The sequence below is a fragment of the Zonotrichia albicollis genome, chromosome 2 (assembly GCF_047830755.1).
Source record: "Zonotrichia albicollis isolate bZonAlb1 chromosome 2, bZonAlb1.hap1, whole genome shotgun sequence".
In the NCBI taxonomy this organism is placed as follows: domain Eukaryota; kingdom Metazoa; phylum Chordata; class Aves; order Passeriformes; family Passerellidae; genus Zonotrichia; species Zonotrichia albicollis.
Window position 1 is genome coordinate 35,446,305 of NC_133820.1, and position 14,802 is coordinate 35,461,106.

At 42.5% G+C, this 14,802-nt stretch overlaps 1 protein-coding gene across 5 annotated transcripts in view; it reads right to left on the reverse strand.

Moving 5' to 3' along the window:
- ZBTB20 (zinc finger and BTB domain containing 20) overlaps positions 1-14,802 on the reverse strand; it is a 121,427-nt gene that overhangs the window by 41,435 nt on the left and 65,190 nt on the right. For all 5 annotated transcript variants that reach the window (XM_074534747.1, XM_074534749.1, XM_074534748.1 and 2 more), the window contains one exon: positions 11,644-11,831. The gene's annotated coding sequence lies outside the window, so the exon portion shown is untranslated. The remainder of the gene's footprint in view (positions 1-11,643; positions 11,832-14,802) is intronic.

Genomic DNA, 14,802 nt, shown 5'->3' on the forward strand with positions numbered 1-14,802 from the left:
CTGTCCTTTTTAGCATTTACTGAATGATGAGATATCCATTTAACATAAAACTGAAGACTAAACCATGGGTGTTCTGTACATAAATTGGCTTCTACACCCAGTGGATATAAATTCCTAGTGTCAAGCACAAAAGCCTCTATTTCAGCATCCAGGCCTGGTGGGGACAGGCAGAGAGTCACCTTCCTGTGCTTTGCCTGACACACCTCAGGAGGTGTCTATTGGCACTAATCCTGTTTGCTCTGAAACCACAGGTGGCAAAGTCTGTGCCGCAGTTTGCTCCACACCTAGAACAGGGACAGCATTGTGCATCCAACCCTGCAGGACTGCCTGCCTCAAGGAATTGTTTTGCATCCTTGGATAAAGAATATTACAGAAATATCAAGAAATAATTGAAGTTTCTTCAAATTTTATTCTCCAGGCTTACAAAAAAACTAGTTTTCTTCTCCAAGTACTCTAGTGCCTTAATTCTTCCATTCCTCTTTATGGTCAGCATCCTACTTAAAATTGTAAGACACCAGGTAAAAACTGGCTCCAGTTCACGGCAGTGCAGCGACCAAAGCCAGTGTTACAGCATGTTCAGCTATTTCTAAGTTAGGGAAGTACTACATTTTGAGCCAGGATATTTTCCAACTTCCAATCCAATTTGTATATTTGCTATTTTACAAATTTCAAAGACACTTTGAAGATTGCATAGGCAAAAGCCATTTTCCATTCCCAGGCACATATTTGGGGTCCAGTCAAATATACCTCCACACAAAACAGTGTCACACATATACACACACTCTCATTATCGCAGTTCCTCCCTCAGACCTTGTCTGCAGACTATCTACAGCCATGCCATTGTATCTCCATAGCACAGAAATGAACTACATCGATGGGGGATGCTTCTGTGGGTATCTACACCACCTCCAAGCAACATGTATAACATTACAGAAGAAGCCCTGGAGGTGTCATCACAGCCGCATTAATAGGGATTTCAACAGGATGTGGCCATATCACTTCAAGGGTGTTAATTCCTGTGCCTCAATCAGTTGTAATCTATTTGTGCTAGTGAAATACAAGTTTGCCAAATCGCATTTTAATGCATTCTTTAAAATGTAGAGGGAGAAAACCTCACAACTGCCCTCTTAAAACAAGAAACAGAGAAAACAATGTCTCCACATGATGGCACCATTTCCTAGGAAGAAAAACGACGCTGTGCTCGTCCCTTCTTCAGTAGGGAACATTTTCATCTTCTACATGAAATCTGTTTCATCTACACTCTCTTGTTCCCAGACAGCTCATGCATGATCCTGCCAAGCCCCAGCATGGTCCAACTGTTTTAACCGGCTATAAGTGTGAGGCAGCATGGCTCTTTAAAAATCTAGGTGCATCTATTGCTCTTGGCTCTTTAAAAATCTAGTTACATCTATTGCTCGTTTCCCTTCCCAGTGCCAGGTGCTGTTACTTGGAGTGCATGTTTCACTGGTGGACCCACAGCAAGAGAGCCACTGAGCAGGGACAGGGGGAGATGGGCCAGAAATGCTGGTGTGAGCACTTCCTACTCAAAAAAAGATTAGGGGGATGCTTCTTGGAAAAAAATAACTCTTTGGAAAACACAGATAAATAAGGTGTTTTGTTTTGTTATTCTATGGTCCTGATTAAAAGATGACTCTAGTCCTTAAGAATACCTCCACCTGCTTTACAGACTTCTGTTTAAATCCTAATAAGTGTATTTCAGACTGAATCCCCATAAGGAAAGTGGATAAGGATTGCTTTTGATTGTCTTGCTGTGGGAGACTGTAAAACTTTTATCCTCTCTCAGAAACCTTGTTTAGGGAGGAGAAGAGGCTGGGGTTGGAGGTGGGAGCTGTGTCTGGAGATAAAATGAATTAAAAGGCTAATAGGTGCAAATATATTAAAATTTGTCTCCAAAAGAGACACCTGCTATTCCATGAACTCCTTAATGTTCTCCCAGCAGTGTTAGGTGTTCCCCCAGGCAGAAAGACCAGGAGAAGAAGCTTATCAACCTGAGTGCGGTTAAATACAGTAAGCCTGAGAGCTTGTGGGCTTTGGTTAAAAGGAAAATATAGATTAAAATCTCTTAAGATAATTACCTCTTCAGAAGGTTTCCATTCAAGCTAGAATCCTGTACAGGGAGTATTTGTAGCAGTCTGTTAGAGAGAGGGTGCAGTTATGGTTGAGTTTTGTGGTAGAGCCTGTGGAAGAGCACTGCTTATTTCCTCCAAGATACACTGAAAGGCATTTCTCTGGAAAGGGATTTTGTTCTGGTCCCAGAACTATGGCTGATGGGAGAAACAAGGGATGGATGAAAAACTGTAAATGCCAGTCCTCAGGGCTGAAAAGGATTCTTATCTTGTTCAGTGCCTCTGTCTCAGCCCTGAGTAGAGGAAAGCTATCACATGATAATGCTAGATCCTATTTGGTTATTTTTTCCATTTGTCTTTTTTATGTACTAGTGAAAGGGAAATTGTTAACTAGTACAATTGGGTGCTTTTTAACTAGTACAACTGGGTGAATATTTCAACTTGGAAATATTGTGGGACACATATTCATAATGTTTTGGACTGTGGTTTCTTTATTTTGAGTTTATGGGACGAGTGGTCAGGCTTCTCTATAATTCAGATTTAAATATCAGTGGGAAACAGAACACACTCATGTCTACAATACTGAAGGCCACAGGAAATGTTTCTGTCCTCAGTGAGACCTCTGCAATCTCTGGGACCAGACTTATTTCCAAAACCCCCAACTTAGCTTTGACAGAAACAGAAATGTATGGCAGAACACTTTAAACAAATAAATCAAGGCAATAAGCAACATTCCTGGATGGCTTGATACCATCAGACGGAACTCTAGTATTAAATGCACATTGTCAGTTCCAATGCATCCCCCCCATTCCCTGGGGAAAAGGCCCTGGAATTATATGTATATGCAAGCATCAGACACCCACAGGTGATACTAATACAGTGCATGGGAGTTACTTCCCAGGTCTGCCTTAAGCACATTCTGCCCTCTACTCATCCAAAACCACTAGAGATGGCATCTGGGAGTTTTACTTTTGAATACAGGGAATATGCCCTGTTTTGAAATGTAGCATAGGATCAAAGCACAAGGTATTTTTGTTAAAATTGACATAGTTGCCCAAACAGGCATGAAACTACGAGAAGTCCCTTTCTCTGTTTTTATTTCCTGTATCATACCCCTTTTCACACAAAAATTGCTACTTTGTGGGTTTCTTCCTCTATCTGTGTAACATCAATAAATTACATGTTATCACTCCTATCATCTAGTTATAAAGAGCCTTTCAAGATATTTAATAGATACACAATATTGCTACACTTACATTTTCCCTGGTTAAGAACGTAAAAATAGCTGCTGTGAGATTACTCTTAATTTATACTACTTCCCTCTCGTGAGCTTTCAAGAAGAAGCATTTCACCACATGTCACAGATGGATACAGAGTATATACTGCACATCCCAGCCAGGCAGAGATCCTTTCAGTGTTCAACACAACAAAACTGGGATGAGTAGGGGATCTAGGATTTGTTTATCTCTCTTTCATAGGTGCAGTTAATTCCTCAAGGAGGTATTTGTGCTGACAGATTCTTCAGTTCTCATTGTACACTATTTCCTGAGTGGGAGATACATAAGACTGGATCTCATGTTATTTTAGCCTCGAGAATGACTCCAAGGACAATGAAAACAGCCACAGAAAATATGAATGGGTGGCACAATGGCATCCCTTCTAGAAACAACAGTACTTGGTGTCCTTGGGAATTCAAATGCACAGTGCCAGCCAGAACCTGCTGCTGTGGTCTCCATGTGCTGGATGACAGGCAAGCAGCCTGATGCAAATTAAGCTCAGTGACATTCTGATGGCTTTCAGCTGACTCTCACCCATGGAGGAGATCAAACACCACACTTGTTGTGAACATGATTTTACTCCGCAACACCTCCTAACACTCTTTATGAACATAAGTAGGTTTATAAATCCTTGGTTTTATATTTCGGGTTCTCTCCCACTACCATGTTAAGGCTTCAGTTCAAAAAAAGGTTCAAATTAAAGAGCTCCCTTTGTTCAGTCGTTCAGTGGAGAACAATGCAAGAATTGTTTGGGCTTTCTCTAATTTGAATACTGGTTTGGCCATACCTTGTTCTAAAGTTACTGAGGAGGATCATAGCACAAAGATTACATGGCTACTCTACCACAGGTAAACAAAGAAGGAGAAAGTGACTATGGAAACTTAAGAGGAAAAGAGCAAAAAGCTCCAATGCTAAACAGCTCATAGTGGTGAAAAAGAGCAGGAGGTGACCAAGTATGCTTTTACACCTGTAACTTTGGAGTTGTGTAGCTGCAACAAATCAGGCCACTACAACACCAGTCAATGTTTCTCAGTGCATGGATGGTGTCTCCCTACAGCACACAAGGAACTAACTGCGAGATGCAAGCACTGAGCTGCACAGCATTTTAACAACCCACACTAGGACAAAAGGAGATGGAGATGCAGCTGCTTTAGTTTCCTTCAAGCAAGAATCACCTGTCAAACACTGAAGTATTCCTCTGAAGACCATATTAGGGAAATGGCACATTTGGTTTAGTCTTCTCACCCAACTAAGATAGAGGAGATGACAGCAGTAGCATGTATGGTTAAGACATGAAATAACAATGATTGGCATGATTATGTTTGACATGCTTCAAGCAGATCTCAGAGTGACAGTTTTGGTATGTGTAACTTCAAGAAGAACAACTATTGAAAGGAAAAAAAGAAGAGGAAGTTAGTCAGAAAGGGTCTGAAAGGAAAAGATAAGGATGTAAAATCCCTAAGAACAGCAGGGAGGTGGCCTTAATAACACTTTAATAGAGTTCATATGCATATCCAAGGACAACAAAAGAAAAATGAGGAAGTAGAAAATGCTACAATGGTTAAATAACAAGGTATAAGAGTTCATTAAAGCTGAAATTTTTTTCTTCCAAACATGGAAATCATATCCAAGTGACATTAATAGAACTGAGCATAAACTATAGCAGACTAGATGTAAAACAAAGATTAGGTAGGGTGAAGAGGAAATTTAAAGAAAAACTCACTAAAAGCATAAAGAGAAATACTATAATAAAACATTATTTAAACATATCAGACAGAGAAAGTTAACAGAACAATGACTGGTATCTATGAAGTGTTGCAGACTATGTGGATTGAGAGATCAGGCAGGCAAGTAGTCGTGTCAGTGTGTTAACAAGACTACTGTCTATGAAAGCAGTAAAGGACATCACAGGAACTCTACTGCAGAATTTACATTATTGGTTCATGTTCAGGATGGAGCAAGATGGAAGAAGGTAAGCCAGCTCAAGGGGAGAAGAGGAAAGCACTGCTCTGGAGACTTAGAAAAAATCCCCTAAACTGAACCAAACACAAACCCCACACACAAAACCACACAAACAAAATCCCAAATATTAAAAAAAAGTACTAGAACATCTTGATACATTGAACAGCGATAAATATTTGTATGTATCCATCAGTCCCTCACTTCACAAGTGAAGCAGCTGAAATACATACAGAAGAAGGATTTACTGAAGACTGTAAACATAAAGAACAGTAATTAAAATCTTGGAGGGAGCTGACTCTGAAGACACAACAAAGTAAACTCAGAAGCCGACTGCAGACATCTTAATGAACAGTGAGAGTGTCTCTCACTGGCTGCGCACGACTTATAAAGAGAAACACTACAGCATGACTAACTCAGTCACCTGAATGGAAGCTATGGACCTGTAAAGAGCAGTAAGTCTAATGCTTTTCCCTGGTACTTAGAAAGGATAGATATGCTATAGAAATGTCTTCGAGATGTACCTTGAAATCATGGGAGTTAGGAGTATGCAAGGCAGTTTGAAACCAAAGCCAAGACTATGCATGTTACCACTGACAGTTCTTTAAATAGAGAGCAGTAAGAAAAGCACTGAACACCACAACCTAACACCAACACAGTATTACAGGGGCATCAAATAACAGAACCTAATTAGACAAATTTTCAAAGGCATCTATGTATTACAAATATAAGTGATTTATGCATCAGTTAAAGTTGGGCTCCACAGTTGCTTCAGAAAACATACTCACTGACTTTGTAACTGAAGTACCATATGCTATTAGTCATTTCTCAAGAGACAAAAAGCCCAAGAGACTAACCTGACAAAACTCACTTAGTGCACCGATTGGAATACAGAGACCAGTTCCTACCATTAGCACATTTTTCACTGCCAGTTCTTCAATGTATTATGATGGCTCTTTCAAAAGGCAGGGTCAACTCAGCTTATAGCTTTGCATACCTGTACTTGCACCTCCTTTTGTCTCTACACAATTCAAGCAACAGATATCTGCTTCTATGAAAACACAAGTAATTCCTGACTCATACTTCTTTGATAATTTTACAAACAAAAATACAAGTGCACGGGACATAGAAATCACTTACAACTACTAAAAAGAGAAGCAGTTACCAAACAAAATTTCAAATGTTGTGAAAAATGAAAGTATAATTAGTGTTGTAACATCAGTATTTGAGAACTATGGATATCCTTGCTTTCAGTTTAGCTTTCTACAGAAAAGGCCTGTATCATTATTATTATATCATCTAAAATAGATATCTAAACATACAAAATTTCTTAGGTCACCAAAAACAACCTAAAAATATTCAGCATTAGCTAAGACATGCCATACATAGATTAGCAAAAATACAGCTGAAATTACTATTTCATACTGCCTGACTGTCTAAACAAGGAAGCTGGTAGAATCAGGGGCCCTCCTGTCTTCACTGAGGGTGAAGACTGTTTGAAAGCTCCAGAGCAGCTCCTAGGGAATCACAGCCACAAATTTCCAGGGAGAAGAAAAAGACCATCAGTGCATGTAACCATTCCCTTCCTGCCACAGAACCTCTAAGAGAAACACAGGAAACCTAAAAGGTAAAGATGAGGCCAAACCATCTTCAGAGCTACCCAGCCTCTACACTAGCCCCAGGCAAATTGAACTGGCAGATGCATGGGAAGGGAATGGTGAGTCCCTCTAGCTGCTCAAGAAAACAAAACCCCACACTTTCCATATTCACTCTCAATGCTCTGCAGAGTTCAGGAATCCTGTGAGGTTCCCACCCTGTCTTTCCCTGTCATGCTGGAAGGCTAAGAAGCTACAAAAATCAGTACTTAGAAGAGAAAAAAGCATATACTCTGCTTCAAAATTCCTGTCCTGTGAAAACTGAAAAATGCTGGAATTGGACCAAGTCAGCCATGGTACTTGAGCATGTAGGGGCAAAGAGCTCAGATGTGGTCTATCACTGACACTGTTTATAATGTGCATTCTATTTAATGCAAAAAACCACCCCCATCCCTTGCTAAAACATAACTTTAGAAAGTCCTCCCTTATTTCGACAACCTGCCAATGATTGTTTAACAGATTAAAAAAAAATATTCATGGTTTACTTTTCTTCTCAGCTCATTCCTTACCAGAGTCTCAGGTCTTTGCAAGAATTGTGTTCTCTAAAATCATAAATACTGCTTCAGAAGTTTTTCAGTCATTGTCCAACCTGCCTCTCCATCCCATGGAAGCTCTCTGCAAAGATGTTGCTTTTGTCTTGTCTGGAACAAATTCCTTCACAGATGGACCATCCAATGTCTAAGAATAACTCTTTTAACTATCAATAGAGACAAAGAAATTCAGTTGCACTGTTCCCGTGGGATTCCTTTGAGTTTGGACACATCTGTTAAGATGCATACATCAGAGCCTGAATGAAGTTTTTGTCTGATTGTATCTTTGAGAACTCGTGAAAGTTTCTGCCAAAATGATCTTATCTCTTGGCACGCTTGCAAAATATATACAGTTATAGATGCTTTCTGAAAAGCTCCTGAAATAAGTGGCCTATGCAGACCAAACCAGTTTAAATACAGCCAGCTCCTGATGACCTTCTTCTTCACATTGAAATCTTTAGAAACTTTACCTGACCCTGTTCAGCCTTTGAGTTACAGCCTTATTATGCACTTTATGCATTCTCTATCCATAAGCAAGGAAATACGTGAAAAATATGTGAATAGAACAAATCTCATTGCTTTCCTTTGCTTTTTCATAACCTTTCCACAACTTGTACTTGTCCTTGCATGAGCACCTTTCTTCTGGGTAAGCAGATAGATCTGTTGGTGACAGCTGAGAAGCTCAATGCATAACTCAGCTGGAGTTCTATCAGCTCACTCTTATCATTTAATTCCAAATTAATTCAATTATTAGTGAATTAATGGTGGTTTTGAATCATGAGGGCTGCTAAGCCCTCTATGAAAATAGTTACCTCAGGAAGCACCTCTTCCTCTAACTTGTTTTCCAACTGCATTGCATTTCCCAAGACTAAAAGAGATGGGACTGGACACAGTGCATCCTGTGCTCTGGATTTAGCTTCAGGGCTTCATCAGTGCTGGAAATAGTGTTCAAACCCAGAAATCTAGGACCTAGTCCTACAAATCTGAGGAATAATGCAATTTCATTTTGAATAAGTGGCACCAGAAGCAGCATGTAGAATATATGCTACAGAATGAGACCTTAAATTATGTTGTGCATCACATATGACTTTACCCAAGGTTTTTTTTTTTTTTCCTAAGTATTCATATCAGTAAGACTGGCTTTCAGACTATTGCTTTAGGCTTTCTTCACCTCTGCCTTTTACAGCTGAGGAGCAGATGGCTATCACAGAGTTTTTATTTCCTTTGCTTGGAAAAAAAAATTATCTGAATCATTCCAAAAGCACCCTGATATTTTAAAGTAGATTGGCTTCTGAACATTTCTCATAATAATAAATATGTGGTGTTGTTTTCTGCCAAGCACTAGTGACTGTGCATGCAAAATGGTCAGTGAAGATTTCAAACTGATTTGAATAGGTGGTCCATAAAATCCAAGCCTTTTTTTCCCCCCCAGATACATAAATGAGGCCTTATGAAATCATCTGTACATCTGTGCATTTTTCCAAGAATTGATACACCCTGCCATGCTGACTCTTTCTGGGCGCTTCTGGTATTTTCAGAGAAAATTCCTCCCAAACTTTCAATCTAACTTTAGTTCTATAGTATTTCTGTACTATTTGCCATCCACTAGAAAACCCCCCAGCAGAATGAAGAATGTCCTTTCAAAATCTCTCCAGCTGTGGGGGTACTGCCCAGGCAGTAGGATGCTCTGGGCAAGGGAAGAAAAACAATGTTGTGCTGTGTGAAGGTAGAGGGAAGGACAGAAAGTCTTGCTGGCCCAAAGAATAGAATCACCATGGGTCCAAAAGTTGAGAGGAAGAAAGATATGGCAATGTAGCTCTGAGGGGAGAGGAAGAGAAGGACAAAGAAAGAAATTCTAGAGTGAGGGGAAAGAATTGACCCAAAAGACAGGGCACATCAGAGGTATGGAGAAAGCATTTGTAACTGCAGGGAGACCCGTTTCTACAGTTGGGTGCCACAAAAAAATCAATCTTTTGCGTCCACAAACATATTCCAGCAATCGAAGGATTGAGGCCATGTGAAAATACCATAAAACATGGTAGAGAGCTACAGTAAATATGCAGTAAATGTTCATCACGCCTCATTTCAGTTCATGTGGGTTCTTGCTGTTTTGCAAGGGCATGCCAAACACTAATTATATGCATACCACCCCTAACAAATACAGCCTGATAAAGGTCATAACCCATAATAAATAATTGTGAGATTTTCTACTGCTTTCAGCTAACAGAGATAATACCACCAGAGGTCTTACTATTTCCTGAATCTTTGCAGGACTCTAGCTATATTTTGGGAACTAAATTTCAACAATTCACAAGACAGGACAATGTTAATGCTGGAATTGCTATTAAACCCATTTTCTGAAAAAATCCCCCACACTTGCAGTGTGAAAGGATCATCTAACTTGGGCTGGCAGTTTACTCCTATTTACAGAATAATACAATTGTTTAGGTTGGAAAAGGCCTTTGACATCATCTGGAAGGTGACTTGGGGACAGTGTCTCCTAAAAACTTAGGAGTCTAAAAGACACTGTGCACAGAACAGGTAGAGCATGAAGAGCTGCAGGCTCCACCTTCCCCTGCCGCCCTTTGCCAATATTCCTCACCCTGAACTTGGCCACCTCAGAAAGCAAAAGCAGGAGCTCATTCTCCAACTTCCCAACAATCCCTGCTGGCCTCTGTCCTAAGGTTGCTTTCATGGGTTTCCATTTGTACTGTCAAAAAAATCAGTGTGAGGTTTCAAATCCCATTTACTAATGAACTCTTTCATCTTTGTGAATGGGATAAAGGGATTCTTTGTTTGAAAATAAGGATTATTTTTTTCTTGTTGTTCTGCTCATTTTTTGCATCTTTTCACAAGCTTTTTGTTTTCAGAAAACATTACAAGACAAAACTGCACCCCAGTTTTAACAAAGAATCTGACATCTCCAATTTGAAAAGAATTCTCATATATACTAAATTGCATACTGCCTGCTGTTCAATTGTTTCACAGCTCTTTCTTCTTCCCAAATCACCAGGTGAGATTTAGGAAAGTCTCTCCAATGTTTACCAGCTCTATTAAAATCAAGATTTCTAGCAGAAGCTCATAATGAATAAAGTCAGAAGCCAACAGGAATGAATTGCAGCTAAAGTGATTTTGATAGTGATGATCCCTATAACCCGACTGCTTCCAAGCTTGGCCCTGAGGCAGGATTTTTAAATTAAAGAAAGAAAAGGATACACATACTTTTTAATCTGATTTTTTATTGTCATGCCCTGACTTTTTTTTTTTTTACAGGCTATTGCAAAGTCTGGTTGGCTTCCGAGCTGTTGAAACCTGGTGTCATCATCTTCTTCCCCCCACCCCCGCCTTGTAAATTTACATTATAAACCACTGCAGAAGAGGTAAACTATAGATTCTAAAACTAGTGACTGATGAAATTCACATTACCCTGCACATTCTTGCCCAAGAGATTTCCAGGCAAGGACCTCTGTGAAATGACAATGTTTTGAAGAGCTGGCAAGGTCAGGTGACTTTCCAAAATCCAGTTTTAATCATCTCCTCCCTTATTTTTTGTATTTTTTGGCAAAATGAAGAAGAACATTTTCTAAAGGGCAATTAACCCATGCTGAGTAATCTGAAAGTAAATGCCCTCAAAACAAGGGCCTTCAGGCTGGTACAGCCACACAGGTCTACAAAGATTTTCCAGACTCTCACAGACTGATCCTCTCCACAAAACGCTCCCCTTTCTTCATGGAAACTTTACAGTCCTGGGCTGCAGAGCCAGGCCCATGTTTTCAGCACAGACTGAAACCCCTCCAGTCAGGAGATACGGTTGGGTAATGAGAAGCTTGTGACTATCTGGAGCAGTGCAACAGCTCTAGTTGGACAGGGACATGCTTGAGGGGTCTTTCCTTTTTAATTTGCAATAAGCAGCAACCTGACCTAACAACACGCTCTCAGTTTTTTCTGGCTGATTGCATTATCACAATCTTACCACAAAAATGTTCTGCTTTAGATGTAATTCCCAAAGAAGGGAGAAGGTAAGCCCTGAGAAGATCCTCTTTATGACATTATGGGAAGAGCATCCAACTGGAAAACCTGGTGCACAGTAAGGGAGGTGTTTTCAGGAACCCCAGCAGCATGTTGGTGTACTCACAATCAGATGACCCTGTGTGTGCGTGCAGGTTTGTTGGTGAATGTGGAGAGTGGATGAGGGTTGGGCTCAGAGAAGGAACAGCTTCAAGGTTCAGGCAGGGAAGGCCCGGCTTGGCGCTGCATGCACCCGTCTGAGTAATCTCATTCTCCTCAGACGCCTTCTGGTTTTCAGCTGTCTTGGGTTTCTTCCTGAAAATAAACAAAGAGACCTTTGAAGGGACTGACTGCATATTTGGAAAAAAGCATTTTTAGAATCTGTTAAAGATAACTTTCTTCCCCCACCACCACCCCCCTCTCGCTTCTCTTTTCCCTTATAGGGAAGGAGGCAGAGAAGACTTTCCTCCATACTTCTTGTTTGGAAACAAGCTGCTCCTTGTTTTGACTCTGATGCAATGGCCCTGAGACTGTATTACAGCAAATAGGCCAAGCATGAAGCTCCTTATTCTGCCCCTACTGATGACATAGAAAATGAAACTCGTCCCAGTAGTTTAGACAGTCAAAGCACCGTTTGACAAATATTAACCAAGGCTGTAGCATTCTGAATAGAGAGAGTTATGCAGAAATATAATAGAATTGTCTGAAAAGCAAACAAATATGCAAGTTCAAAACTAATCGGTGCAGAGACTTGATTGTGGGGAAGAGCACTGAGGCAATTCGGAGATGCAGAGCTCATCTAAGTAAAGCATTAAGACTTGGAATCTGAAACAGCTGTCTATGAGTACTGAGCACACGAGCTCTCGTCACCTCCCTCCATCCAGAACCTCCAAGGAATTAAGCCTCAATGAAACATCAAGCAGGTAGTCAGTCACCACCTTAGCTTCACGGCTGGAGAAGCCGAGGCACCGGGCGAAGCGGCAGGTTTTGAATCACACAGCGAACACCTGCCTCACTGTCCTTCCTTCGCTACACAGGTGCAGGAGCTCCCTCGGCGCTCCCCGCGCCAGGGAGCTGCGCCGCCAGCCCGGGATGCAGCCTCCGGAGGGGACACTGCTGCCCCGGGCCCGGGACGCGGCTGGGCACCGGGCAAACATCGGCTGCTGCCGCCGCATGCCGGGGGCAGAAACCTGGGCACACAGCAGGAGCCGAGCAGGCTGGAGCCGTGCCGCTGGAACCCGTTATCTCCTGCCGACCCTCGAGAAATGCCGGGGCACCCCGGGCACACTTCCTGCCTGCCGGCAGAGCCCTTTCCACAGGCCGGGACTCTCCTCACGGAGGGCCAGGGCGGGAGCCCCTTCTCCCCGCGTGCCTTTGCCCTCCTGCGTCCCACCCGGGACAGGGTTTGAGGGCTGCACTGGCCTCTCCATTCTTAAAGCGACTGTCCAGCGCGGAGAGCGCCGATTCCGCGGCGGGCGAGTAGGTGCAGAGCGAGTCGACCGCTTACATAAAGGCCTTATATAAGGGCGGCGCGCCCGGCCGGGGGCAGGGCCCGGTCCGCCGCCATTGCCTGCGGCCGCCGCCGGGAGGCAGCATCCGCACGGCCCGGCCCGGCCCGGCCCGAGGAGCAGAGCGAGGAAGAAAGAATAAAAAATAAGTTAAACGGGCCAGAAAGAAAGAAATAAAACAAATCCTTTCCCCAGCCTTTGTCCCGCAAAGCCCCTCCAGGAGGCGGTGGGCGCGGAAGGGATCCCTTGGCTCGGCCGAGGGGCAGCAAGAGGCGCCCGGTGGCAGCTGGGGGGGCCTCGGGGTGCGGCCGGGAGCTGAGCTGGGCTGTGGAGTGCAGGTGAACCACGGCCAGCGAGGGGGTCACACTGATCACCCCGCAGCTTCTGGCAGCCCTGGTGCGTTTTGGGTTACCGGGACTGCAGTCTCCACACCACGGGATGGGCGGATGCTATTGCTGCTGTAAACTATAGCTTGTACGTGGGCACGTATATTTTAAAGTACATGGACTGTTGTGTTTGTAACAGTTTGTATGGATCTTTGGCATGATCCAAACGAACTCTGGCACACCTTCACACACCTCATTTCCAGAGCCCAGGATATTCCCATGTGCAGCCCGCATACAGTGGGGACTGCAGGAAATCTGTGCATAAACCAGTGGGTTTTTACAGCATTGCTACCCAAGCAGCTTTCAGATAGCACACCTTTCTGGCCTGGGAACAAAGGCTGTATGTAGGCTTGGACTCTAGATGCACAAGGCAATGAAGTTCCTTGTACCCAGGAGCTGAACTGCTGTATTTAAAGTCTGTTTTCAGCTCAGAGTTAAGCCAAGTTATATGCTTGGAATACAGCCTCTGACTCCAGGTCTATTCACACACAATGCTGCCTGGCCTGGGCAGGAGACTGCTGTTTTTTGCAGAGTGGGGGCTAAGTCTGAGTAAACAAGACTTGTCAGTCAACTAGCACAGCTATAGTTCTGTTGTTAAATCAAACACTGATTGATGTTTCATCCTGTGGCTGATCCTGCCTGTGCCTCCCAGGCCTTCAAAACTCATTAGAGGGAAAGGTTAAAAAACACTATAGCAACAGGTAGTGACACCAAGAAGGCTGTGCAAAGCATCCCTTCCTTCTTTCTATTCAAACCCATATTTTTTCTACTTTGCTCCTAAGGCTGACACTGTGTTATCAAGAAGCTCTTGTGTCATCATTTTTCCACATTGCAGTCCTGCAGCTTGATGACTTTTGCTCACTAGGATGGTAAGAATATAGTAGTGGTGCTGACTGGCGCTGGAGATGACACCTCTCCTCAGGATCTCATTTCTCTCACTCTTCAGACATGGGCTGTATGTCACTACCACCTGAAAGGGATGCAGGCTTCCACAGGAGGGAAGCTAAGGAATCAGCAAAGTCAGCTAAGCATCTAAAGAAAGGTTTCCAGAAAAGAAAAATCCTGGGGACACTGTGATCAAAACTACCTATGAAGAAACCCAAACAAAGTTCTCCAGTCTGCAACGTCCAACTACTGTTGCCAGCAAAGGCAAAGTCATAGAAATCCTGCTGTTACTGTAAGTATTGCTGTTCTTTTGTTCTACCTTATCACCCATACAGAAAGCTCCTATTGCCATGATCTTCACCTATATATTCTAATTAAATAGTCTTACATTCTCTTATATAGTCTACTTCTCTTGCTATCTTTTTCCTATAAGTCTTCACAGGGAGAATTGTTAAGTACTCAATCAGGTTATGGCATCTCCATCCTTGGAGATTTTCCAAACTTAAT